At 39.7% G+C, this 25,438-nt stretch overlaps 1 long non-coding RNA gene across 1 annotated transcript in view; it reads right to left on the minus strand.

The window, feature by feature from the left end:
* LOC149456916 (uncharacterized) overlaps positions 1-25,438 on the minus strand; it is a 160,626-nt gene that overhangs the window by 112,694 nt on the left and 22,494 nt on the right. Inside the window, exons 3-5 of the long non-coding RNA XR_016313783.1 lie at positions 17,572-17,633; positions 13,486-13,576; positions 1,968-2,256 (exon numbers count right to left, since the gene is read on the minus strand). This is a non-coding gene — a long non-coding RNA (uncharacterized LOC149456916). The remainder of the gene's footprint in view (positions 1-1,967; positions 2,257-13,485; positions 13,577-17,571; positions 17,634-25,438) is intronic.

Genomic DNA, 25,438 nt, shown 5'->3' on the forward strand with positions numbered 1-25,438 from the left:
CGACACTTGGAATGGCATCCAACAAGGGTTATCCTTTATTGCAAAAACATGTTTAACCACTGTAAAGCAGCCAATGTGTTTCGGCCATCAGGCTCTAGTCATGGTCTGGGAAGGTAGAAGCACTAACACACCTGTATCCATGTGTTTTGGCATTGCCCTACAATTCAGGTGTTTTGGTCAGAGGTAACTAAATGCATAAATGAGGTCTTATTCTGCCTATACAGTTTGCAATTTCTGTATGTTTGTTGGGATTGGTGGAGGGAGTGGCCCCAACCAGCGGACTCAGAACCCTACTCACTATTCTCTTGGAAGGCTTTGGTTAATACCATGATTCCATTCTATTAGGCCACATATCTAAATAGGGGATGTCCAAAAACATTTGATAAAATATCGCAGAGTTGACTCGCCACACCTTTCACCAATGCCTAGCCTAAGGGCACCTTTACTTTAGTCAACCTCATATGATGATGTACTGATCCAGCTGTTTCTATTAGCTTGAGCTGGTCAGCCCAGTTAAATGGTTTAAAGTATGTATAACCTCTGAAGTTCTGTTTTTTTTTATTTTATAATCCTGCTATTACTCAATTAACTGGTATGGATGATGCTTACTGGGTATCTCCTTGTCTGAGGACTGATACCATCAATATCCTTTGTTAACACCAGATTTAAAAGTCCACCTCTGGCCTTTAACTTACAGTATGATACCACTGTAATGGGGAGCAGTTGCCGGAAGGATGGGAAGAGGAAGCAAAGAGATTTTGCTGTTTTTATTTTAATTTCTATTTTTTTTATTCACTTTTGTATATTTTGAATTTGGGCGGCACACCTCTGTGGGTATTACTGTGCTCTGTGTTGAGGCCCTGCATAGCCAACCTTGGATGGATGTACATAACTGCTTTTTTTGGCACCCTATTGGTGCAAAGTTTGGTATTTCTATATTTTATTATGATAATTCAGTAAAAATATTTTTTTCAATGACTTAAATAGCATTAAAATTTGAGTTTGTGGTGTTCAGATAAAGTATAGTTCCACTTTAAAATATTCAATCATAATTGAATCAATGAAAATAAGAATGGTACAAGTGTACATATATATATATATATATATATATATATATATATATGTATATTTATTTATTTATTTACTTATTTTTTTATTTAATATATATGCACACACATATATATATATATATATATATATTATATATATTTATTTAAAATATACATATATACATTTCTGTGTATATATATATATATATATATAGTATATTTTATTCCAATACATTTTTATGTTGCCTAAATTAATATAGTGCTCTCTCTCCTGTGGCAGTCAATGCTCAGTTCATTGAATATTGTACTTCATTGTAATCTGTAACATTCCAAGGACTCTTTTTTTAATCTTTCATCCTATAATGTACCTCAACATAGGAAGTCATGTTATTCATTTTTAACAAAGAATATATTTTGAGAAAACGCATTAGTAACATCGAGAAAAGCTGCTTTCATTTAAATCACCAGCACAAATCTAAGTAAAAACACAAAATTTACATAGTACAGAAACAAAGACAGTTTTAATTCCAGATGGTTTCAATGTGGCCTGTGTATTGAATTCATACGTATAGAAAATGGGATTTCTCTATGCATGCACGTTCAGATAATGTTTGCCATATATAAGTGATACATATCATTAAAATGCATATTTGTTTAGAGTAGGATCCAAGCCATCCTTCTTTACAATAAAGAGAACATCAGTATTCGCACATATGAGGAACGGGAAATTAGAAAGAATGTTAATTCAATTAATATGAAGGATAGATTTTGCACATGAGAGGGGTGGTGGCGGATGAAAGTGGGTCATGCCAGATTCATTTATTGTCCCGCTTTTCTTGCTAATTAACGCGTTAAGAAATTGATCAACGGCAGAGGAGAGGAAGAGTGCGGCGCGGCTAGGCAGCAAATTCGACCTACCTTGTGCCAAAGCGGCCATCTTAAAGTATTCCTCGGTAACATCAAAATGGCCTCCATCCACAAAAACAGTCCTGGGTTTGATGAATTAGAAATAAGATGTCATCCAAAGGCAAAAGGCTTGCATTTGCTTGTCTCCTTTTCTTTTATCAGCGCTGGCACTTCATGTTGGTAGAGAGATGCTCACACATATTGAAACAATGCTTGGAAAACGCCTAATTTGATTGGCTGGTGTTTGCGATGCAGCGTACTCCGCGCAGGGCTGTAGTCTCTGGCATTTTCCGTGCCTCTGCTGGAGACAAAAAGGGAATGTTACACTTTGTCTGTTGAAATGTATTATGTCGCCCATCAATGACATTATTTCCTCCTTAGAAGTAAAGAGCTAAACAGCGAGAGATATATTTAATCAGAAAATGACGTTGGACATCTAAAAAAGAAGCAGAGCCAGGTACTAGAAGTATTACACTAGAATGCAAACATTTCAATTGTGTTCTTTAATTATGTACCATCATATCTTGGTGTAATGTTCCACATACTGATTAATAGGAGAAACGCGTCTTCTGTTGAGAAAATACATTGGGGCTTATTTACTAAAAGTAAAGTGTGCAAAATCTGGTGCAGTTCTGCATAGAAACCAATCAGCTTCCAGGTTTTATTGCCAAAACCTCATTGTATAAGCTGAAGTTAGAAGCTGATTGGCTACCATGCATGGCTCTTAGATTGTAAGCTCCAAGGATCAGGGCCCTCCTAACCCTCTTGTATTGAACTGTATTGTTGCTGTATTGTCTCCCGTTATATTGTAAAGTGCTGAGCAAACTGTTGGCGCTATATAAATCCTGTATAATAATAATAATAATAATGGCTGCACCAGATTCTGAGCGCACCAATTTTAGCAAATTTCCTCCATTGGATGCCACTGCTGAACTCTCCTGCTGAAAACGCTTGTTGCCTGGCTGTATTGGCTACATGTAGAGGCTTTAATGTGTTCTCCGCCACTGTTCCCGATCAGGCGTTCAATCCTCACTTGCTAACAGAGGCGGGCTGACCATTTGGAAACTCGAGCACTTCCCGAGGGCCTGGGGTCAGTAGGGTGCCCCATGAGATGCCCCTGGTACCTTTTTCATAGGCTTTTCTGAGTTTGGGCAAGGACACAGGGGCCCCATGATCCCCTATTGCCCGGGGGCCCCATGAGTTGTCAGTCCGCCCCTGGGGCCAACCATTGCTGGTGCTCACTGCTTTCCCCTGCAGCAGCCACTCACTAACACAGGAGAGTCGGAGCTGCAGGATCACGTGACCAGAGCAGATCCCCTATTGCCCGGGGGCCCCATGAGTTGTCAGTCCGCCCCTGCTTGTTACACGCTTGTTTCAGGTTAGTGGCACAGGGAGTATTAGGCTAGGTTCACATCTGTGCGGGTGGTGCCGCTGCGGATCCGCACGAGCCACACAGGGAAATGCGGACCCGCGGGCAGGTGCCATTAGTTCTAATGGCACGCCGCCCACACTGGAAAATGCAACCGTACTGGGAACCGAGGTTCCCGTGCGGACTGCGTTTTCGGAAGAAGTGCAGGGACTTCTCTGCGTGTCACGGGGCACGGGAGTCCATTCAAATGAATGGGCTCTCGTGCCCATGCAAAATGCGTCCTGCACGGCCGCATATATGTGAACCGGGGCTTAAAGTAGAATTCTGGTCAAACCCTAACTACTCTTAAACCCCCCCTCCCTTCTAATACCTATTCTGGCTAACCCCCGGAAGACCAGATCTGTATACTTACCTATTTTCAGGCCTCTCCTGTCTGGTCACATGATTCCCCCCTCCCCCTCCCAATGGCTGCAGGGACACCGATCACTTAACCGCACCGGAACAGACTGAATATAAGTAAGTATGCAGAGCTTCTTCTTGCACAGGTTAATCAGAATAGGTGTCAGTATGGGGGAGGGAGAAATTTTAGAAATAATTAGGATTTGTCCAAAATTCTACTTTAAAGTGTTACTAAAGCCACAACAGTACAATAAGTCTGTAGATGCAGTAAAGCATGCTTGTTATACTCACTGTGGAACTTAAAGGGTTAATCCTCTGCACTGTGTAAAATGGCCTTTTGATCCTGTCTTCTCTGCCCCTCCTCTTGTTCAAATTACCACGCTGAACCTGTAGCCACATGCACATGTTCAGTTTCGTGTGTATTGCTCGAGAGGTTTTTTTGTTTTCTTGGGAGAGTGCATGTGATCAGCACTGTCCAGACAGAGGTCAGGGGTTCTGCATCCTCCTAGAGAAGAAAGAAAACTCCTCCTACAAGCTTTAACCAGTGCACAGCTGAAGTCACAAGACTGCTCTAACTGCTGATGAGAAAAGGTATTTAGCAGTTTATAGTTACTATAATAATTGCGTTTCCATGTTGTATGTACTGTGGGAGACCAGATATAGTGAATGCAGGGTCCAGGGAGATCGGATATAGTGAATGCAGGGTCCGGGGAGACCAGATATAGTGAATGCAGGGTCTGGGGAGACCAGATATAGTGAATGCAGGGTCTGGGGAGACCAGATATAGTGAATGCACGGCCCAGGGAGACCAGATATACTGACTGCAGGGTCCTGGGAGGCCAGATATAGTGAATGCAGGACCCAGGGAGACCAGTTATAGTGACTGCAGGGTCCGGGGAGATCAGATATTGTGAATGCAGGGTCTGGGGAGATCAGATATAGAGAATGCAGGGTCTGAGGAGACCAAATATAGTGAATGCAGGGTCTGGGGAGACCAAATATAGTGAATGCAGGGTCCGGGAAGACCTGATATAGTGAATGCAGGACCCAGGGAGACCAGTTATAGTGAATGCAGGGTCCGGGGAGATCAGATATTGTGAATGCAGGGTCTGGGGAGATCAGATATAGAGAATGCAGGGTCTGGGGAGAGTGGAAATAGTGAATGCAGGGTCTGGGGAGACCAAATATAGTGAATGCAGGGTCTATGGAGACCAGATATAGTGAATGCAGGGTCCAGGGAGACCAGATATAGTGTGTGCAGGGTCCAGGGAGACCAGATATAGTGAATGCAGGGTCCGGGGAGACCAGATATAGTGAATGCGGGGTTCGGGGAGACCTGATATAGTGAATGCAGGGACCGGGCTTTAGTAACACTTTAAGGTCACAGGCAACCAGGCAACAAGCATGTTCAGAAGTAGGTCAGCAAAGGCAGGTTGTCTTTAATAAAGCAGAGGCTAATGTGAAAAGTGCAGTAATCCATGACACCCAATCAGAATTCCATTGCTCTGATTAAGGAAAGCTGACATCTGATTGGTTGCAGCGGGCTTCTGCACTTCATTTGGATTTGCACAAATTTAATCTGCTTCAGAAGTACATTTCACTGAAACAAGAAAAACTGTAGAATAATTAGATGTCATGTTGCCTATCTATCTATCTATCTATCTATCTATCTATCTATCTATTTATCATATGTCTTTAATATCTGTCACATAGGACAAGGGAACGCTCTTTTTATCTGGAGGAAAAGGGATTTAATCTTCACATATGGAAAGGTTTCTTCACAGTAAGAGCTGTGAAAATGTGGAATAGAACTAGTTTTGACCAGCTCAGTAGACTTTTTTAAAGTGGTTGTAAACCCTTCTATTTACCCATTGAAGTGACTGGCCTCAATGGGTATACAGAGATAAAGCAAATCCTCCTACATAAGTTGTACCTGTTTATCTGCAGTATTCTCTACTCTACATTTGTTTAAAGTGCTGAATTTATAAAGCTCATCTGAGAGTTCAGAAAAAAGGGGGTGGAGGAATGACATTACGCACTGCAGAACTCTGAGAGCTGATTGAAAGAAAGAGACACCCCCCTCCATGGAGCACACAGGAACAGATCTGAGACTGTTAATCACAGGTAGTGTTCTGCAGATCCCTATCCTGTCATCATTTTCTCTTGGTGTCAGGAAAGCTTCTGGGAAATGACTCATGCTGATAGATAGCAGAGGAACAAAGCAGCAGACAGAAATGACATTTGTGTTCTTAATTGAGTCAAGCCCACACTATAGAGAGATATTATTTGTTCATATTTCATGTCTGAGATTTACAACCACTTTGCAAAAGTGCTGGATGCCTTGCTAAGTACACAAATTACAACTGGATATTAACATTTATAGGTAATAACACCGGGGCAGAGGCGGACTGACCATTTGGAAGCTCGGGCGCTGCCCGAGGGCCCGGGGTCAGTAGGGGGCCCCATGAGATGCCCCTGGTACCTTTTTCATAGGCTTTTTTGAGTTTGGGCAAGGACACAGGGGCCCCATGATCCCCTATTGCCCGGGGGCCCCATGAGTTGTCAGTCCACCCCTGCACTGGGGATTGTTGGTCCATGGAATATCCAATTGCCTTCTGGGGGATCATATTGGGCTCTGCTTTGTATAGGGGTTTTTTTTGCCTTCCTCTGGATCAGCTCTGGGTATAAGATTCTGTATATGGAGATATTCTCTTTATTTATCTTCTTTTTCTGATTAGTTGAACTAGATGAACATATGTCTTTTCTAGCCTGATTAACTATGTAACTTTGGGAGGGATTTACATTTCCAATCAGCTTCCAGGTTTTATTGTCAAAGCTTAACTGAACAAACTGAAGATAGAAGCTGATTGGCTCCCATATACAGCTGCACCAGATTCTGAGTGCTCCAGGTTTAGTAAATCAACTTCTATGTAACTACTCAATTTTCTCAGTAAGATGCAGCACTGCCAAGAATGAATAATAAACTAACACAATATAGATTCATGTTGAGTGAACTATAGAAATGAATGTGCAACTGGTGATTTACATAAATAACATAAAAAGGGCAGAATTCGTATTCAAATAACATACTGTAAAAAGCGGAAAGTTCATATATCATAAAATGTACAGAAAATATAAAGTTCATGCGTGAAAATGAAAAAAGTCCAACACCAAATGATATAATTCAAAATTAATTTGAAGATACAGCACAAGCATTCATCAGTGGATCCCAAATCATAAATCCAAGCAGAGGAAAAATACCACGTGTCCTTTCAACCTATATGTGCGTATGCTTACCAAAGCTACTGTGACTCTGTGTAGAGAAGTCAGGAAGCGCTTATGTGAGTGAACCCTCATTATGTTAACCAGGATTCTCCATGAACAGAAGTTCCTCAGTTTTAGGGTCCCCCAAAATAGAGAAATAGAGCAAAAGGCTTGTGTAGTGTAAAACTGCAGATGATGCTTTTTTATTATTATTATTATGCCAAGCTGCAGTTTTTAAAGCGAGCAAAATTCTCCCTTTTATTAAAAGAGGTATAGACTCCAGAGAGAGGGAGATATAATTTCCCCCGGTACAAATCATTAGTAATAACTCATCTGGAATATGCAGTTCAATTTTGGGCACCAATTCACAAAAAGAACATTGGGGAACTGGAGAAATTACAGAGAAGGGCAACTAAACTGATAAGAGGCATGGAGGAGCTCAGCTATGAGGAAAGATTAGAGGAACTGAATTTATTCTCTCTTGAGAAGAGGCGATTAAGGGGGGATACGATCTCCATGTATAATACATAAGGGGGGATATGATCTCCATGTATAATACATAAGGGGGGATATGATCACCATGTATAATACATAAGGGGGGATATGATCTCCATGTATAATACACAAGGGGGGGATATGATCTCCATATATAATACATAAGGGGGCATATGATCACCATGTATAATACATAAGGGGGGATATGATCACCATGTATAATACATAAGGGGGGGATATGATCTCCATGTATAATACATAAAGGTGGATATGATCTCCATGTATAATACATAAGGAGGATATGATCTCCATGTATAATACATAAGGGGGGATATGATCTCCATGTATAATACATAAGGGGGGATATGATCTCCATATATAATACATAAGGGGGCATATGATCACCATGTATAATACATAAGGGGGGATATGATCTCCATGTATAATACATAAGGGGGGGATATGATCTCCATTTATAATACATAAAGGGGGATATGATCTCCATGTATAATACATAAGGGGGATATGATCTCCATGTATAATACATAAGGGGGGATATGATCACCATGTATAATACATAAGGGGGGATATGATCACCATGTATAATACATAAGGGGGATATGATCTCCATGTATAATACATAAGGGGGGATATGATCTCCATGTATAATATATAAGGGGGGATATGATCTCCATGTATAATACATAAGGGGGGATATGATCATCATGTATAAATACATAAGGGGGGATATGATCTCCATGTATAATACATAAGGGGGATATGACCTCCATGTATAATACATAAGGGGGGATATGATCTCCATGTATAATACATAAGGGGGGATATGATCTCCATGTATAATACATAAGGGGGATATGATCTCCATGTATAATACATAAGGGGGGATATGATCTCCATGTATAATACATAAGGGGGGGGATATGATCTCCATGTATAATACATACGGGGGGATATGATCTCCATGTATAATACATAAGGGGGGATATGATCTCCATGTATAATACATAAGGGGGGATAGGATCTCCATGTATAAATACATCAGTGGTTCATATAGTGGACTCGGTGTAGAGCTATTCACCCTAAAGGTCATCACAGAGGACAAGGGTGCACTCTTTACATCTGGAGGAAAAGTTTCTTCACAGTAAGAGCTGTGAAAATGTGGAATAGACTCCCTCAAGAGTTGGTTCTGGCCAGCTCAGTGGATTGCTTTAAAAAAGTCCTGGATTCTTTCTTGGATACACAGAATATAACTGGATACTAACATTTATAGGTAAAGTTGATCCAGGGAATATCCAATTGCCTCTCGGGGGATCAGGAAGGAATTATTTCCCCTGCAGGAGAAAATTGGATCATGCTTTGCTGAGTTTTTTTGCCTTCCTCTGTATCAACTGTGGGTATAGGATTATAACTTTTTTTTCGTTTTTTTAATGGTTGAACTGGATGGACTTTTGTCTTTTTTTTAGCCAGACTAACTATGTAACTATGTAATTAAAAAACGCATGCTACATGTGTAAAAACAAATCGGCATCACACCATCAACAGAGCTACGAACCCCGCAATGTGGAACTGCGCATGCGTGGTGACGTCACGTGGTCCGCCCTATGTACGTTTCGTCAAAAATGGAGGGTTCAGGTGCCCAGAAGAAGATCCCTATGTAACTACGTTTGTGTATAAATCTGTCATGACCAACCATTTTGTTTAAAAAGGTGTGCTCCTCATGCCTTGTATGTCACAAACTATACAGTGGCCGTCACACAATAGCTGGATAGTTTAGTGATTACAACAGACAACAAGAGAAACAAATTTAATTGGGAAAATGTTTGACTATAACGTACTGTATCTTTATAAACCCAAAAACATAGTTTAAAGCCTAAGTGGTGACCATAAATAATGTGCTAAATTTCAGATAAGCATCATGTAAAAAAAATTTGTATCAAAGGCCATGCTTATCTTGAATAACAGAAGTATATTTTTCGAAAGCATTGAGTCAACAAAGCGTTAACGGCATTCATAATCTGAAAGCAGCCTTAACTAGCAGCGGGAAGGTGAGTCATCATTCAGATTGTAATTTATAGTACAATTGTCAGATGCTCTTATACAAATGAAGCAAATTTGTCATCTTGTGGGTATCAACCCGATTCATAACAGCTGCCAGCTTCCATCAGAGAAAAAAAAAAATATGCTTGGTGTAATTATAAAATGTGTGGAAATAGTTATGTTGACAATACTGAGTTGGAAGAGTTTACATTTCATCAGACAATATAGTAAGATGCAGAATAAAACGACGGTAGTCTGTAGACAAACAATGAATACACAAAATGGGCATCTGTGCCAGTGACCCTGTCTGGCAGCCAAAGCCTTTTTATTTTGCCAAAATGACAAACAGGAGCCCATGAGAGCAAGAATTCAATTTCGTCTTTGCCAGCAGCGAGGTCTTCTGCGTATTGTAAAATAATTTAGCAATGCAGAGGTTAATTCTTCAGACGCCCATAGAAAGCAGTGAAAAAATTTATAACAAAGAAACCCATGTGGGAACGCCCCACATGCAAATTGCTGCAATTGTTATTAAGATGAAGCTTAACACATGCAGATTTGCAGCATGCATATTCATTTGCCAGCATCTGAAAACCTGGCCAATTGCTGATTCTCATTAACCAGATGATGAAGCGCCTTATAAATCACTCTCAGACTCGGCAAGCCGTGTGGGAAAACAGGTCCGCTCCATTGTTGGTAGTTTTGTGGCATAGCAGAATGCACTGACTGTACAGCTGTGGATTTAATTTAGAACCGATGGCCTTCCCATTACAAGACAATGTCATTTTCCTCGGTGTCACAACAAGCCTAATATCTTACTGTGTGCTAAGTTTAAACCACATGCTTTTAAATTCCTCATTGTCGTTCCTAACAATGATCCCCCACCTTATAAGTATATTTAGTACATTTTTTTTTCTTTTGAAACAAAGCAACATAAAAGTAGCCATTTTTCGAAATGCGCAACTCTCTTTGCATAATTAAAAGATTTAAATTGGTTTAGCTGGGGCCATTGTCTTAAGGACAATTACGGCCAACCATTAAATTATGGGTTATGTGCTAGAAGATTAATGTATTTGCTTACAAATGGTTGAGCCTTTTAAACAGATTCAAGGTTTTGCTTTTTTTAGGAGTTATGGTGAACGGAGAATTTGTTTTTATGACAACATCGTTATTTTTGAAGAGTGAAGGTTGGAGATTTTGAATTGTTATTGGTTTTGTTTTTAACCTATACATTTTCTAATCATTTTTGTAAGTTAAACCACATGGTTACAAATGGCTGAGCCATATTCAAGATTATGCTTTTTGGGAGTCACGTTGAATGGTGAATTTGGCTTTTATGACAATGTTGTCTTTTTTGAAGGGTAAAGGTTGGTGATTTCGGATTTATATTGGTTATTGTTTTTAACCTTTTTATTTTATAAAATATATTGTAAGTTAAAGTACATGGTTACAAATGGCTGAGCCATATTCAAGATTATGCTTTTTGGGAGTCATGTTGAATGGTGAATTTGGCTTTTATGACAATGTGGTCTTTTTTGAAGGGTGAAGGTTGGTGATTTGGATTTATATTGGTTATTGTTTTTAACCTTTTAATTTTATAAAATATCTTGTAAGTTAAACCACATGGTTACAAATCTCTGAACCATATTCAAGATTATGCTTTTTGGGAGTCATTTTGAATGGTGAATTTGGCTTTTATGACAATGTTGTCTTTTTTGAAGGGTGAAGGTTGGTGATTTTGGATTTATATTGGTTATTGTTTTTAACCTTTTAATTTTTGAAAATATCTTGTAAGTTAAAGTACATGGTTACAAATCTCTGAACCATATTCAAGATTATGCTTTTTGGGAGTCATATTGAATGGTGAATTTGGCTTTTATGACAATGTTGTCTTTTTTGAAGGGTAAAGGTTGGTGATTTTGAATTTTTATCGGTTATTGTTTTTAACCTTTTAATTTTCTAAAACATCTTGTAAGTTAAACCACATGGTTACAAGTCTCTGAACCATATTCAAGATTATGCTTTTTGGGAGTCATTTTGAATGGTGAATTTGGCTTTTATGACCATGTTGTCTTTTTTGAAGGGTAAAGGTTGGTGATTTTGTATTTATATTGGTTATTGTTTTTAACCTTTTTATTTTATAAAATATATTGTAAGTTAAACCACATGGTTGCAAATCTCTGAGCCATATTCAAGATTATGCTTTTTGGGAGTCATGTTGAATGGTGAATTTGGCTTTTATGACAATGTTGTCTTTTTTAAAGGGTAGAGGTTGGTGATTTTGAATTTATATTGGTTATTGTTTTTAACCTTTTAATTTTATAAAATATCTTGTAAGTTAAACCACATGGTTACAAATGGCTGAGCCATATTCAAGATTATGCTTTTTGGGAGTCACGTTGAATGGTGAATTTGGCTTTTATGGCAATGTTGTCTTTTTTGAAGGGTGAAGGTTGGTGATTTTGGATTTATATTGGTTATTGTTTTTAACCTTTTAATTTTCAAAAATATCTTGTAAGTTAAAGTATATGGTTACAAATCTCTGAACCATATTCAAGATTATGCTTTTTGGGAGTCATATTGAATGGTGAATTTGGCTTTTATGACAATGTTGTCTTTTTTGAAGTGTGAAGGTTGGTGATTTTGGATTTATATTGGTTATTGTTTTTAACCTTTTAATTTGATAAAATATCTTGTAATTTAAACCACATGGTTGCAAATGGTTGAGCCTTTTTAAACATATTCAAGGTTGTGCTTTTTGGGAATTATGTTGAATGGTGAATTTGGCTTTTATGAAAACTTGTCTTTTTTGAAGGGTGAAGGTTGGTGATTTTGAAATCATAGTGGTTCTTGTTTTTGACCAATACATTTTCTATTAATTTTTGTATGTTAAACCACGTGGTTACAAACAGTTGAGCCTTTTAAACTTATTCAAGGTTGTGCTTTTTGGGTGTTGTGTTGAATGGTGAATTTGGCTTTTTTGACAATGTTGTTATATTTGAAGGCTGAAGGTTGGTGTGTTCAAATGTATATTGGTTTTGTTTTTAACCTTAAAGGTTGTACTTTGTGGGAGTTGTGCTGAATGGTGATATTGGCTTTTATAACAATGTTGTCATTTTTGAAGGCTGAAGGTTGTTGATTTTGAATTTATATTGGTTTGATTTTAAACCTATTTTGTGAGTTAAACCTCATGGTTACAAATGGTTGAGCATTTTCAAGGTTTGCTTTTTGGGTGTTATGGTGAATGGTGAATTTGTTTTTCATGACAACATCGTTATTTTTGAAGGGTGAAGGTTGTTGATTTTGAATTTATATTGGTTTGATTTTAAACCTATACATTTTCTAATAATGTTTGTAAGTTAAACCACATGGTTACAAATGGTTGAACATATTTTAAACATATTTAAGGTTGTGCTTTTGGGGAGTTATGGTGAATGTTAAATTTGGTTTTTATGAGAACTTTTTAATTTTTGAGGGTGAAGGGTATAGGTTGGAGATTTGGAACTTATTTTGGTTTTGATTTAATTTTCCAAAAAGTCAAACCCCATGGATATCAGGTTTGTAACCTCTTTTTTACTGTAGGCCACTCTTGTCCTTTGTTGTTGCGTCTGCATTTAATGATTATGAGGACCACACCAAATGATGGTGAGTTGGTTAACCTTGATTTAATCATTATAAACTCTCCTCTCCTTTTTCCTTCTGTTTTTGTTTTGACTTTTTTCGTAGTTATGTCTCTGCCCTTTGACTGTAGGATGAATTATGAAAGCCTACTGCATTAAACATGAAGATAAATATATTGCTATTCTTTTTAAATCCTTGAATACAAGGAATAAACACAATTATGGGTTCTTTTGGCTTTTATTAGCAGCATAACAGTGGTTGTAAAAGTTTACAAATGCATAAATGCTCAGAAATAATCTCCACATTTGAGCCAAAGATGAGCCCTACCTGCACACCGGAAGCCATTTTTGTATTGTAGGCCCAGCCATTCACCGGCCTCCTGCTATGAAATTTTAATTCTCTCCTTGCCCTTGTGGAGCTGCAAAGGTTAAAGAGAAAATGTTGTTTATAATACATTCAACTTCAATTTAAAGAAAAAAAACATAAATTATTACAGCAAAGGGATAGCCTATGTGTCTGGGGATTTACTATGTCTAACTATTTGCCGGAGCTCCTAATTTACTTATTGGAGAATACCCAACAAACATATTTAACGGTTCTACAAACAGTTTCAGGAGTTAAATACAAAAAATATATAGAGAAAACGAGGTTATGTGGGGAACAAATGTTGGAGAAGCAAATTATAGATGTTGAGAAATTATTTGAAGAAAGCGACTTGAAAAAGAAAATCCCAGTGGATGTCTACAGATCTTAAATCTATGTGTAGAAAACATCAGGGAATTAGATTTTTCTCTTCCATTCAAACGAAGCAGCCAAGATGTGACCTCACCTGGCTGATAAAAGTGCTCATTTCAGGTTAATCACACATCAACCGCAAAGCATGTCTTGTGCAATCTATACATAAGTAGTAATATGCACTCTGCTATTTATATACAGAGCTCTGGGTATACATTCATTGGAGTTTCCAGCATACATACTGCGCTCAGTACAAATATTCCTAAATGACATAGATGTCTGAAATTCCATTATTCTGATTACAATGCACATCAAACTATTATATGTATGAATAAATATATAGGGCTAAGAGCATTCCATTATTATCACATATTGCTTATGCATTTAGTAAGTATTTTGTAATAGAAAGCAAAAAAAAAAAATCCACCAAATGTTCTTGGAGGCAGTCCTCAAAGATCATTCAGCATACCCCACAACACCAGAAATATATATGTATATAATGTTTTTATCTTTATGTATCTTAATATATATATATATATATATTTTATATATATATATATAATATATATATATATATATTTTATATATATATATATATATATATATATATAATTTTTTTTTATATATATATTTCTGGCTGAATGAAATATATTTATTAGATAATTAGATAGATAGATAGATAGATAGATAGATAGATAGATAGATTGATCAAATTTTGACATGAACCATCAGACCTCTTCAATAAAACACTGCAAAAAGCAAAGTTCTAATTCTCAGGTGCAGTAACCCATAGCATACAATTCAGAATTCATGGCTTCAGTATATTGGATTCTAATTGGCTGCTATGGGTTACTGCACTTAAGAATTGGCACTTTATTATTAGCAGTGTATTCCTTGCACTCTATTGAATTATGATTTCATGTTTTTTACTAGCAATCAGTCAGCCTAGGAAGAATAGTGATTAGTGATTTTTGATTACTAAATGCTTTCAATAATTTATTTATCTGGATGTATTTCTTGCATACAGATACGGTATAAGTTACATTAACTGTACTCCTGTTTTTTCCATCAAATTTGGGAAAACCCAACTACATGTATGTTATGTATTCCTATTCACCAAGCACACCTAAAAATAATTTTAGTCCTTGCCATTCTTGGAGTGTGGAGCAGGCCATGGGCATAGTACTGCAGGTTACTCTGAACAATTAGATTTTCTGAGAGGATACTGAAGCTGTCTCCACTGACAAAGAGGTGCACACTGAGTTTCCCCTCATAACATACAATTGAGAAGCCCAGCTTCTAGATATTTATCCCCTTCATGCTGACATCTCCGGCCCTTTAAGAGCTTCTAGATGTCGGGAGGTGGAGGCAGGAATTCGGGTCATTTGGGCATTGGCTGTCACAGTAGTCACATGATCAGAAAGGCAAGTATGCATGAGGAGCTTACCAATCCCCACTGCCTACCGTGCTTGGTGAGTGCAGGGTGCACGTTCTCAGCAAGGTAAGTTGTTAATACTGGGCCATATATATGTGGATGCTTAGAATTAAGACCCACCCACCAAGAGGCTGCATACATGCGTACGGCCGGCATGAAGTTACATAGTTAGTCTGGCTGAAAAAAGCCAAAAGACCAACCAGTTCAATCATAAAAAAACAAACAAAAAAAAAGTTATAGTCCTACACCTACAGCTGATCCAGAGGAAGGCAAAAAAATGAGCAAACCATGATCCAATTTGCTGGGAAAATAAATTCCTTCCTGATCACCCGAGAGGCAATCGGATATTCCCTGGATAAACTTTACCTATAAATGTTAGTATCTAGTTATATTCTGTGTATCTAAGAAAGAATCCAGGACTTTTTTAAACTGAGCTGGTCAGAACCAACTCATGAGGGAGTCTATTCCACATCTTCACAGCTCTCACTGTGAAGAAACCTTTCCGTGTTTAAAGATTAAATCTCTTTTCCTCCAGAAGTAGAGTGCCCCCTTGTCCTCTGTGGCGACCTCAGGGTGAATAGCTCTACACCGAGTTCACTATATGAACCACTGATGTATTTATACATGGAGATCATATCCCCCCTTATGTATTATACATGGAGATCATATCCCCCCTTATGTATTATACATGGAGATCATATCCCCCCTTATGTATTATACATGGAGATCATATCCCCCCTTATGTATTATACATGGAGATCATATCCCCCCTTATGTATTATACATGGAGGTCATATCCCCCTTATGTATTATACATGGAGATCATATCCCCCCTTATGTATTATACATGGAGATCATATCCCCCCTTATGTATTATACATGGAGATCATATCCCCCCTTATGTATTATACATGGAGATCATATCCCCCCTTATGTATTATACATGGAGGTCATATCCCCCCTTATGTATTATACATGGAGATCATTTCCCCCCTTATGTATTATACATGGAGATCATATCCCCCTTATGTATTATACATGGAGATCATATCCCCCCCCTTATGTATTATACATGGAGATCATATCCCCCCTTATGTATTATACATGGTGATCATATCCCCCCCTTATGTATTATACATGGAGATCATATCCCCCTTATGTATTATACATGGTGATCATATCCCCCCCTTATGTATTATACATGGAGATCATATCCCCCCTTATGTATTATACATGGAGATCATATCCCCCCTTATGTATTATACATGGAGATCATATCCCCCCTTATGTATTATACATGGAGATCATATCCCCCCTTATGTATTATACATGGAGATCATATCCCCCCTTATGTATTATACATGGTGATCATATCCCCCCCTATGTATTATACATGGAGATCATATCCCCCCTTATGTATTATACATGGAGATCATATCCCCCCCCCTTATGTATTATACATGGAGATCATATCCCCCCCCCCCTTATGTATTATACATGGAGATCATATCCCCCCCCCTTATGTATTATACATGGAGATCATATCCCCCTTATGTATTATATATGGAGATCATATCCCCCCTTATGTATTATACATGGTGATCATATCCCCCCTTATGTATTATACATGGTGATCATATCCCCCCTTATGTATTATACATGGAGATCATATCCCCCCCCCTTATGTATTATACATGGAGATCATATCCCCCCTTATGTATTATACATGGTGATCATATCCCCCTTTATCTCCTCTTCTCAAGAGAGAATAAATTCAGTTCCTCTAATCTTTCCTCATAGCTGAGCTCCTCCATGCCTCTTATCAGTTTGGTTGCCCTTCTCTGTACTTTCTCCAGTTCCCCAATGTTCTTTTTGTGAATTGGTGCCCAAAACTGAAGTGATAAACCCTTTTTTTAAGACAGGTTTCAAATCTAGTTTACAACTGATAATGAGATTTACAAGCTTAATAGAGATCTTTTGGTAAAAAATCAACTTGCCAGCGTCTTCTGCATAGCAGAGATTTTAAATTTTCAGAAAACAGCATGTAAAAGGTAAGCAGCCATTTTATACATTTTTTTTTGTTAATGTTTTAATGCGCAATGTGAAATGAAACATGTAAGACATTTGAAATCGGTGTTATCCAAATTTGGCTGCCAAAGTGGAAATACACTTTTTCTTGGCACCTTCACCTTTTGACCCCTTTAGTAAATGTGCTCCCCAGGCTCCTTTCTTATTATACATACCTGTGTACAATATATTCCCAACTCCAAGAATCAGCGCTGTAGAAGCTCCTATTGAGGATGCTCTAAAAATAAAAGACAAATAGTGTATCTTACATGGTGTACTTTTTCTTTATCTTTGTGCAAGGTCAAGAACAATATGTCACGGAACTGTAGAACAGGGAAATACATTCGCTTTATACAGGTACGAGATATTGACCCGCTATGGCCTTGTGTAGAAACCAAAACAAAACCGGTCACAGAAGGGGTTACCATCATTCTTGACAAGTGTGTTGGAAAATGGCATTTCAAGGAAGATATGTAAAGTATTTTGTACATTTTCTACCATTATATAAGAGGAACAATCAAAGACCTCTTAAGGACGACTGTTAATTCAATATAACTACCAGTAAAGGACAAAGGGACATTAGTAGCATTCGAGGTCTGTGATATGAAGCATCCAGCCCAGGGGCGGACTGACAACTCATGGGGCCCCGGGCAATAGGGGATCATGGGGTCCCTGTGTCCTTGCCCAAACTCAAAAGAGCCTATGAAAAAGGTACCAGGGGCATCTCATGGGGGCACCCTACTGACCCCGGGCCCTCGGGCAGTGCCCGAGTTTCCAAATGGTCAGTCTGCCCCGATCTAGCCACATACTCCCCTTGGAGACATGTTTGACAGACACATCAGGGGTTATTTACTAAAACTAGAAAGTACAAAATCTGGTGCAGCTCTGCATAGAAACCAATCAGCTTCCAGGTTTTATTGTCAAAGCTTAAAGTGTTACTAAACCCACAACAGTAAAATCAGTCTGTAGATGCATTAAAGCATACTTGTTATACTCACTGTGGAACCTAAGGGGTTAATCCTCTGTATTGTGTAAAAACCGCTGTTTGATCCTGTCTTCTCTGTTCCTCCCCTTCTTCCAGTGTCCCTCTCTTATCTCCCGATAAGACATATGGTGTGAAGTCACTCTGCACATGCTCAGTTTGGTGAGTATTGCTAGAGAGGTTTTTTTTTTTATTGGGAGGATACATGTCATCAGCACAGGGCCAATAACCACTGTCCAGACAGAGGTCAGGGGTCCTGCATCCTCCTAGAGCAAAATTAAAATTCCTCCTACAAGCTTTAACATCTACTATGCTGGACACTGATAGAAGTCACAAGACTGCTCTATTTGCTGATAAGAATAGGTATTTAGCAGTTTATATTTACTGTAATAATTGTATTTCCATGTTGTGTGTACTGCGGGAGATCAGATATAGTGAATGCAGGGCCCGGGGAGACCAGATATAGTGAATGCAGGGTCCGGGGAGACCAGATATAGTGAATGCAGGGTCCGGGGAGACCAGATATAGTGAGTGCAGGGCCCGGAGAGACCAGATATAGTGAGTGCAGGGCCCGGGGAGACCAGATATAGTGAGTGCAGGGCCCGGAGAGACCAGATATAGTGAGTGCAGGGCCCGGGGAGACCAGATATAGTGAACATGTATAGATAGATATAGTGAGTGCAGGGTCCTGGGTGAATGCATGTTCTACAGTTCTGTGAGTGCAGGGTCCTGGGTGAATGCATGTTCTACAGTTCTGTGAGTGCAGGGTCCTGGGTTTAGTAACACTTTAACTGAACAAGCTGAAGTTTGAAGTTGATTGGCTACCATCCAGATTCTGAGTGCTCCAGTTTTAGTAAATCTTACCAATTGTAACTATTCTACCTAATGAGCAATAAGAAAAGAAAGCTGAACAAAAAAGAAAAACAGATTGAAAAGTACCACTAAAACAACATCCGTCTAGGAATCCTTCCCATCTATTAGCATGCAGCAACAGCTCATTTGTCAATACTGTATATATACATATATATATATATATATATATATATATATATCATGGGCAGCACAGTGGCTAAATTAACACTTCCACCTGGCAGTACTATGGTCATTGGTTCGAATCCCAACCATAGCACCACCTGACTGGAGTTTTCATGTTCTCCCTGTGCCTGTGTGAGTTTCCGTCAGGTACTCCAGTTTCCTCCCACACTCCAAAGACATGCTGGTAGGTTAATTGGCTCCTGTCTAAATTGCCCCTAGTATGTGTATGTATGAATGTGAGTTAGGGACCTTAGATTGTACGCCCCTTGAGGGTTAGGGACTGATGTGAATGTACAATATATATGTAAAGCGCTGCGTAAATTGACGGCGCTATATAAGTACCTGAAAAAAAAAAATACTCTGGAATCAATGAAGTTGAAATTTGCACCCTGTATGGCAAAACATAGCTAAACATACAGAATTATAATCAGTTGGGCTTTAGAAACAGCTGATTTCCAAGGCAAATTCCCCCTGTAAGAAGAGCTGACATGGCACTTTACTGCTGCAACAGCTCTCTGTTTCCATCTGCGCTAGGGGACAGTGTGGTGCGCAATTCAGCACAACGTACTGCTCCTTTTTTTATTTTTATAAGTTCTATTTGAAGTATACAATATGTACACTTCATTCACTGCAATGTGGGGGGGTGCGATGCACTGCACTGCCTTACATTTCAGTGCGATCTGGGCCAGTGCACTTTGAAAAAATGCTAGGCTGCGTTGCAGTGTGAATGGGACACATAGGAAACAATTGTTTCCTGTGTGTCCCTGCGGTGATGCACATTTTACCATGCGGTAAAACATCTGTCACCACACATAGTGTGTATTGGCCCTGAGTAATCAGAAAAACAAACCGTTTCCTAAAAATGTTAGGATTTTGATCCTTCAATTTGGTTTCAATTTGCCACCAGCAAGTTAGAGATTGACGTTTATTGGTGGCAGGCAGGGACAGACTGACAACTCATGGGGCCCCCGGTCAATAGGGGTTTATGGGGCCCACGTGTCCTCACCCACACTCAAACCACACCCAAAAAAGCCTATGAAAGGTACTAGGGGCATCTCATGGGGCCCCCAACTGACCCTGGGCCCTCAAGCAGTGCCGAGTGCACGATTGGTCAGTCCGCCCCTGGTGGCAGGTACACATGGACTATAACTTCCATAATTCTTAACCAAAGCTGTCAACCTAAGCAATTTACTGAAAGCGGAACTAAACTGTATCTGAACATCACAGACTGAAAACGCCTCCCTAACATTTCTAGCAGTGGCCATCTTTAGTAAGGGCAGATGATTCATGTAGCATTTACTTCCTGAAATCCCTCTGCCCTTAGCTCAAGCATGCAGGCTGGAGAATGTGCTTAGCTGAGAAAGCCCCTCTTCCAGATTAAAGGTAAAAAAAAAGGCCCATGAAGGCTCCTGGGATATATGACATCATTTCGTCCTAGGGCAGAAACCAGGTAGCAACTGAAGAAATGTAATAAAAAAGAGTTCAAAACAAGTAAATAGTGATTAAAAATAGTTAATGTTGATTGACAGAGTTTAGCAGTTTTAAAAGTAGTTCAGAAAGCTCAAGGTTTTTACTTTAATGCATTCTATTCTGGGTGCAGCTCTCCCCCCCCCTCCCCCCAGCCATCTCTTATACTTACCTGAGCCCAATCTTGATCTAGAGATGTGCATGAGAGCAGCGGCTCTCCCAGGTGTCTCTCTCTTCAGTTGCTCACACAGCAGCAGGAGCCATTGGTTCCTTCTGCTGTCAATCCCAGCCAGTGAGCCAATGAGTAGAGAGCAGGGGGTGGAGCCAAGACATACTCTGTGTGAATGGACACATAGAGTGTGGCTCAGGAGCGCAGTGGCTCACACAGCAGCAGGAGCCATTGGTTCCTTCTGCTGTCAATCCCAGCCAGTGAGCCAATGAGGAGAGAGCAGGGGTGGGGCCAAGACATACTCCGTGTGAATGGACACATAGAGTGTGGCTCAGGAGCAAGCCTGCTCGAGTGCCCCCCATAGCAAGAAGTTTCTATCGGGAGCACTCGGCAGGGGGGAGGAGCCAGGACCACGACAGGAGGCCCAAAAAGAAAAAGGATCGGGGCTGCTTTGTGCAAAACTACAGAACAGGTATGTAAAAAAAACAACTTTCCTTTAGAATCAGTTTAAATCACACTAATAAGATATCACAGGTAGAGATTCCATTCCTTCAATACGCTCAAAAAATAACATCCATGATATCGATACAAATAGTCAATTTGCTGATATCTGTTATATCCTGTAACTGTTGCCCTTTGGTACTCCCTGTGTGAGGGCAACATTGCTCTTCTATACCTACTGCATAGTCCCTGACTTTATATGTAAATTTATTCATATTAAAAAAAAGAAGTGTGCTCACATTAGACGATTATACGCTGCTGAAAGCGATGTTCTGATTGGCTGCTCTGGGTTAATTTATACCATTACTCCTTTCACCTTGTTAGTAAACCCTTACATATACACATATACTGGCCTCAGATGACACACAGAGATTAAACAAATCCTCCTAAATAAGTTGTACCTGTTTATCTACTTCCATGCCATCTTTCCCCTACATCCATTCAAAGTACAGAAATTACACGGGATCTGTCAACTCTGTAAAGCAGGGGGCGGGGAGCTGAAGTTACATCAGTGAGGAGAGCTCTGAGAGCTGATTGGAGGGAAGGGACACCCCCCCACACACACACACACAGCACACAGGAACAGAGCTGAGGCTATCAATCTGCTGGAGATCCATCCCCTGTCACCAGTTTTCTCTGGGTGTCAGGAAAACGTGTCAGAAGTGACTCATGGAGATAGCAGAGGAACAAAGCAGCAGATAGAAATGACACTGATCCCGACTTTGAAATTGTGCGACTTACAGTGAAGTCACATGATTTCAAAGTTGGATGTCATGCAGATTTGAGCTGCAATTTGCAAGACATCTGACACAGATGTCTATGCAAATCTCACCAAATGTAGTGCATGTATTACTTTAGAAATCGGTGCGGATCAGACCAAGTCTTAACTGCTCCAATATGACTGCTGTAATTGCGGACAATAGGGTGCGACTTGGCATATGATTTGCAAGTTGCATAGCATGCAAATTGCTTGCCAAGTCTCACCCAGTGCGACCGGGGTCTTAGTGCCCAGTCACACCCAGGGGCGGACTGACCATTCGAGCACTCGGGCACTGCCCGAGGGCCCGGAGTCAGTAGGGGGCCCCATGAAATGCCCCTGGTACCTTTTATAGGCTTTTTTGGGTGTGCTTTGAGTGTGGGCAAGGACACAGGGGCCCCATGATCCCCTATTGCCCGGGGGCCCCATGAGTTGTCAGTCTGCCCCTGGTCACACGATTTCCGGTGTGATTTGCGAATTGAAATGGCATCTAATGAATGTGAATGTCAGTGTCTTAGAATGTGCAACTTGCTGCAGTGCAAGTTCTAAAGCAGTTCTTGCATGACTTTTTCTGTAGCTGTGTTGTGATTTCACATACATAGCATATAATGGAAATCACACTGCAGATTGCAAGAAATCGCTGAAAATCTTCACAAGCAGCAATAAAGTCTTCAGAAATCGCACCTGAAATCATGCTGAAACTGCATACAAATCGCACAATTTTAAATCGCAGCGGTGTGACTGGTGCAGGGGCGGACTGACCATTTGGAAACTCAGGCACTGCCCGAGGGCCCGGGGTCAGTAGGAGGCCCTATGAGATGCCCCTGGTACCTTTTTCATAGGCTTTTGAGCAAGGACACAGGGGCCCCGTGATCCCCTATTGCCCTGGGGCCCCATGAGTTGTCAGTCCGCTCCTGGACTGGTGGCTTAGTGCTCTGGACTGAGACTAGCACACACTATAGAGAGCTATGCTTTCTTCATTTTTCATGTCTGAGGTTTACAACCATTTAAAATCGGGTGGGTTTATAAGGCGCTGGCCATCCTTAAAGAAGAACAGGACCACTTGCATTGGCTTACTAATGATCACTCTTCGTTTCTCCCTTCATTAATGGATTGTCATGGGCTGAGCAAATTTGTCAAGAGTAGGAAAAGAAAGTGTCAACTCGCATTTCTCTTAGTGTGTTGACAGAATGAAAGGTGAGAAGGGTTCTTAAATACCTGTCTTCGGATTTGTCACCTGCAGCCCTGGCACAGATTCTGCTTCCCTCATGACTTTCTATTCTGCAGGTGTGGCTGGAACAGCTAAACAGGACTGCTAAATTTGGAGACCTCTGACAGTTTTAGACAATCTGTGAAACGAAGGTGTTTTTTTTAACACATCTTAACGAAAAACCTCTTGGGAACACAGACTTCCTTGGCACCCTCAGATAGATCAGTAAATAATACCATCCTTTTTTAGAGACAGAGCCAGATATAGACCTAAGGCAAAATTCTCCAGATCTGTAGCCAATTCCTCAGCTGTAGAAAAGGAATTGTTCCACAAACACAAAGGAGTTGATTTAACAAAGATGAAGAGAGCATTTAATTCGGAAAGTGAAAGTTCACCAACCTTAGTAAATAAGATGTAACTTTGCTCGCTTCGTTCAGTCAAGCAAAGAAAAAATATTTTTTTTTTACATTTTCCTGCAATTGATTGGCCGTTGAAAGTGAATACAGCTTCCTTTTTTTTTTTTTACTAACCCTACGGATCATTGATTTTTCAAATTTTGATTAAAGTGGTAGTAAACTCACTTGTTAATTTGTACCTACAGGTCAGCTTATATTAAGGCTTACCTGTAGGTACTGAATGATGAGGATTGGCATAGCCGGTACTCACCTTCCCTAAATAATAAACTTTATTAAACGAGTAAAATGTGCATATAAAATGGTTTACGCGTTTCGGCAATAAGCCTTAGTCATAGCCATAGAATGGCTATGACTAAGGCTTGTTGCCGAAACGCGTCAGTCATTTTATATGCATATTTTGCTAGCTCAATAAAATGTATTATTCGGGAAGGCCAGTCCTCATCATTCAGTTGCATCACACAAAGCACCGACATTCCACCTCCGTGTCGATTATCTCTGGGCCTAGCACCTACTTATTTGCCTGTAGGTACAGTAAATATCTCCTAAATGTTCACAGTTTATGAAATATTCACATCAGTTGTAGCCGATTATGATACTGCACATGCGCAATGCACGCTGCATTTAGGCTCCATTCACACTTGTGCACCTTGTCGTGTGACTTTGGACATGTAGGGGGGATTTAACCTCCCTAGCGGTCTGATTATGTCCATATTTCTGTGCTCAAAGTGGTAAATTTTTTTGCATGGAAATATGTATTTTTTTAATTGTAGGCCTGTAATTTTTAGGAATAACTCTCTGAAATCTGTCCAAACAAGAGTCTAGTAAACATCCCGGGTAGGATAAAACTTGAAACACAAAATCATAAATTATAAGTTAATAAATAATCATAAAAAATAATAATAGAATAATAATAAATTTAATTCAATAATATAATCAAACCAAAAACACTGAAATTTGAAATATAGCGCCAAGTTCGCACATCACTGAGCAAAGTTGCAGAATTGTTTTCAGTGTCTGATGACGAATTTCCCCACAAATCATTATCACTCAATTCTTCAAGTGGTTCTAATTTACTATCGCTGTTCTCTAGCCGGTCTAAAACCACTTTTGACCTAAAGGGACACTTTTTGGACACCATGGACGTTTCTCAGTTTCCAGGCAGAAAGAACAGTAAAAATGCAGGCAGGGCGCCGGACAAAGCATTCGGGACAAAATGTATGTGAAATGGTTTGATACAGTAATGTTTTACTATGTGATTTTAGTGATTTTAGTGAATGTCACTTTTTGTCATTTTCAAATTTCCCGTCGTTCCATCCCCCGTACGTCTCGACGCTCACAGGGGACGGAACCCAGATGACAGATGCCGGCATCGGCTGGAGGACATTGCCAGGGACACTGCAGGAGGGACATCGTGGGAGCGCAGGACAAGGTAAGTGACCGAGGGATCGTGGAGCAGCGCCGCATGGTAAGCCCGAGTGTAGCTCGGGGTCACCGTTTGTGGTACTG

Source organism: Staurois parvus, unplaced genomic scaffold, assembly GCF_062004578.1.
Source record: "Staurois parvus isolate SC_StPar_1 unplaced genomic scaffold, SC_StPar_1.0 ptg000342l, whole genome shotgun sequence".
NCBI classification, from domain to species: Eukaryota; Metazoa; Chordata; class Amphibia; order Anura; family Ranidae; genus Staurois; species Staurois parvus.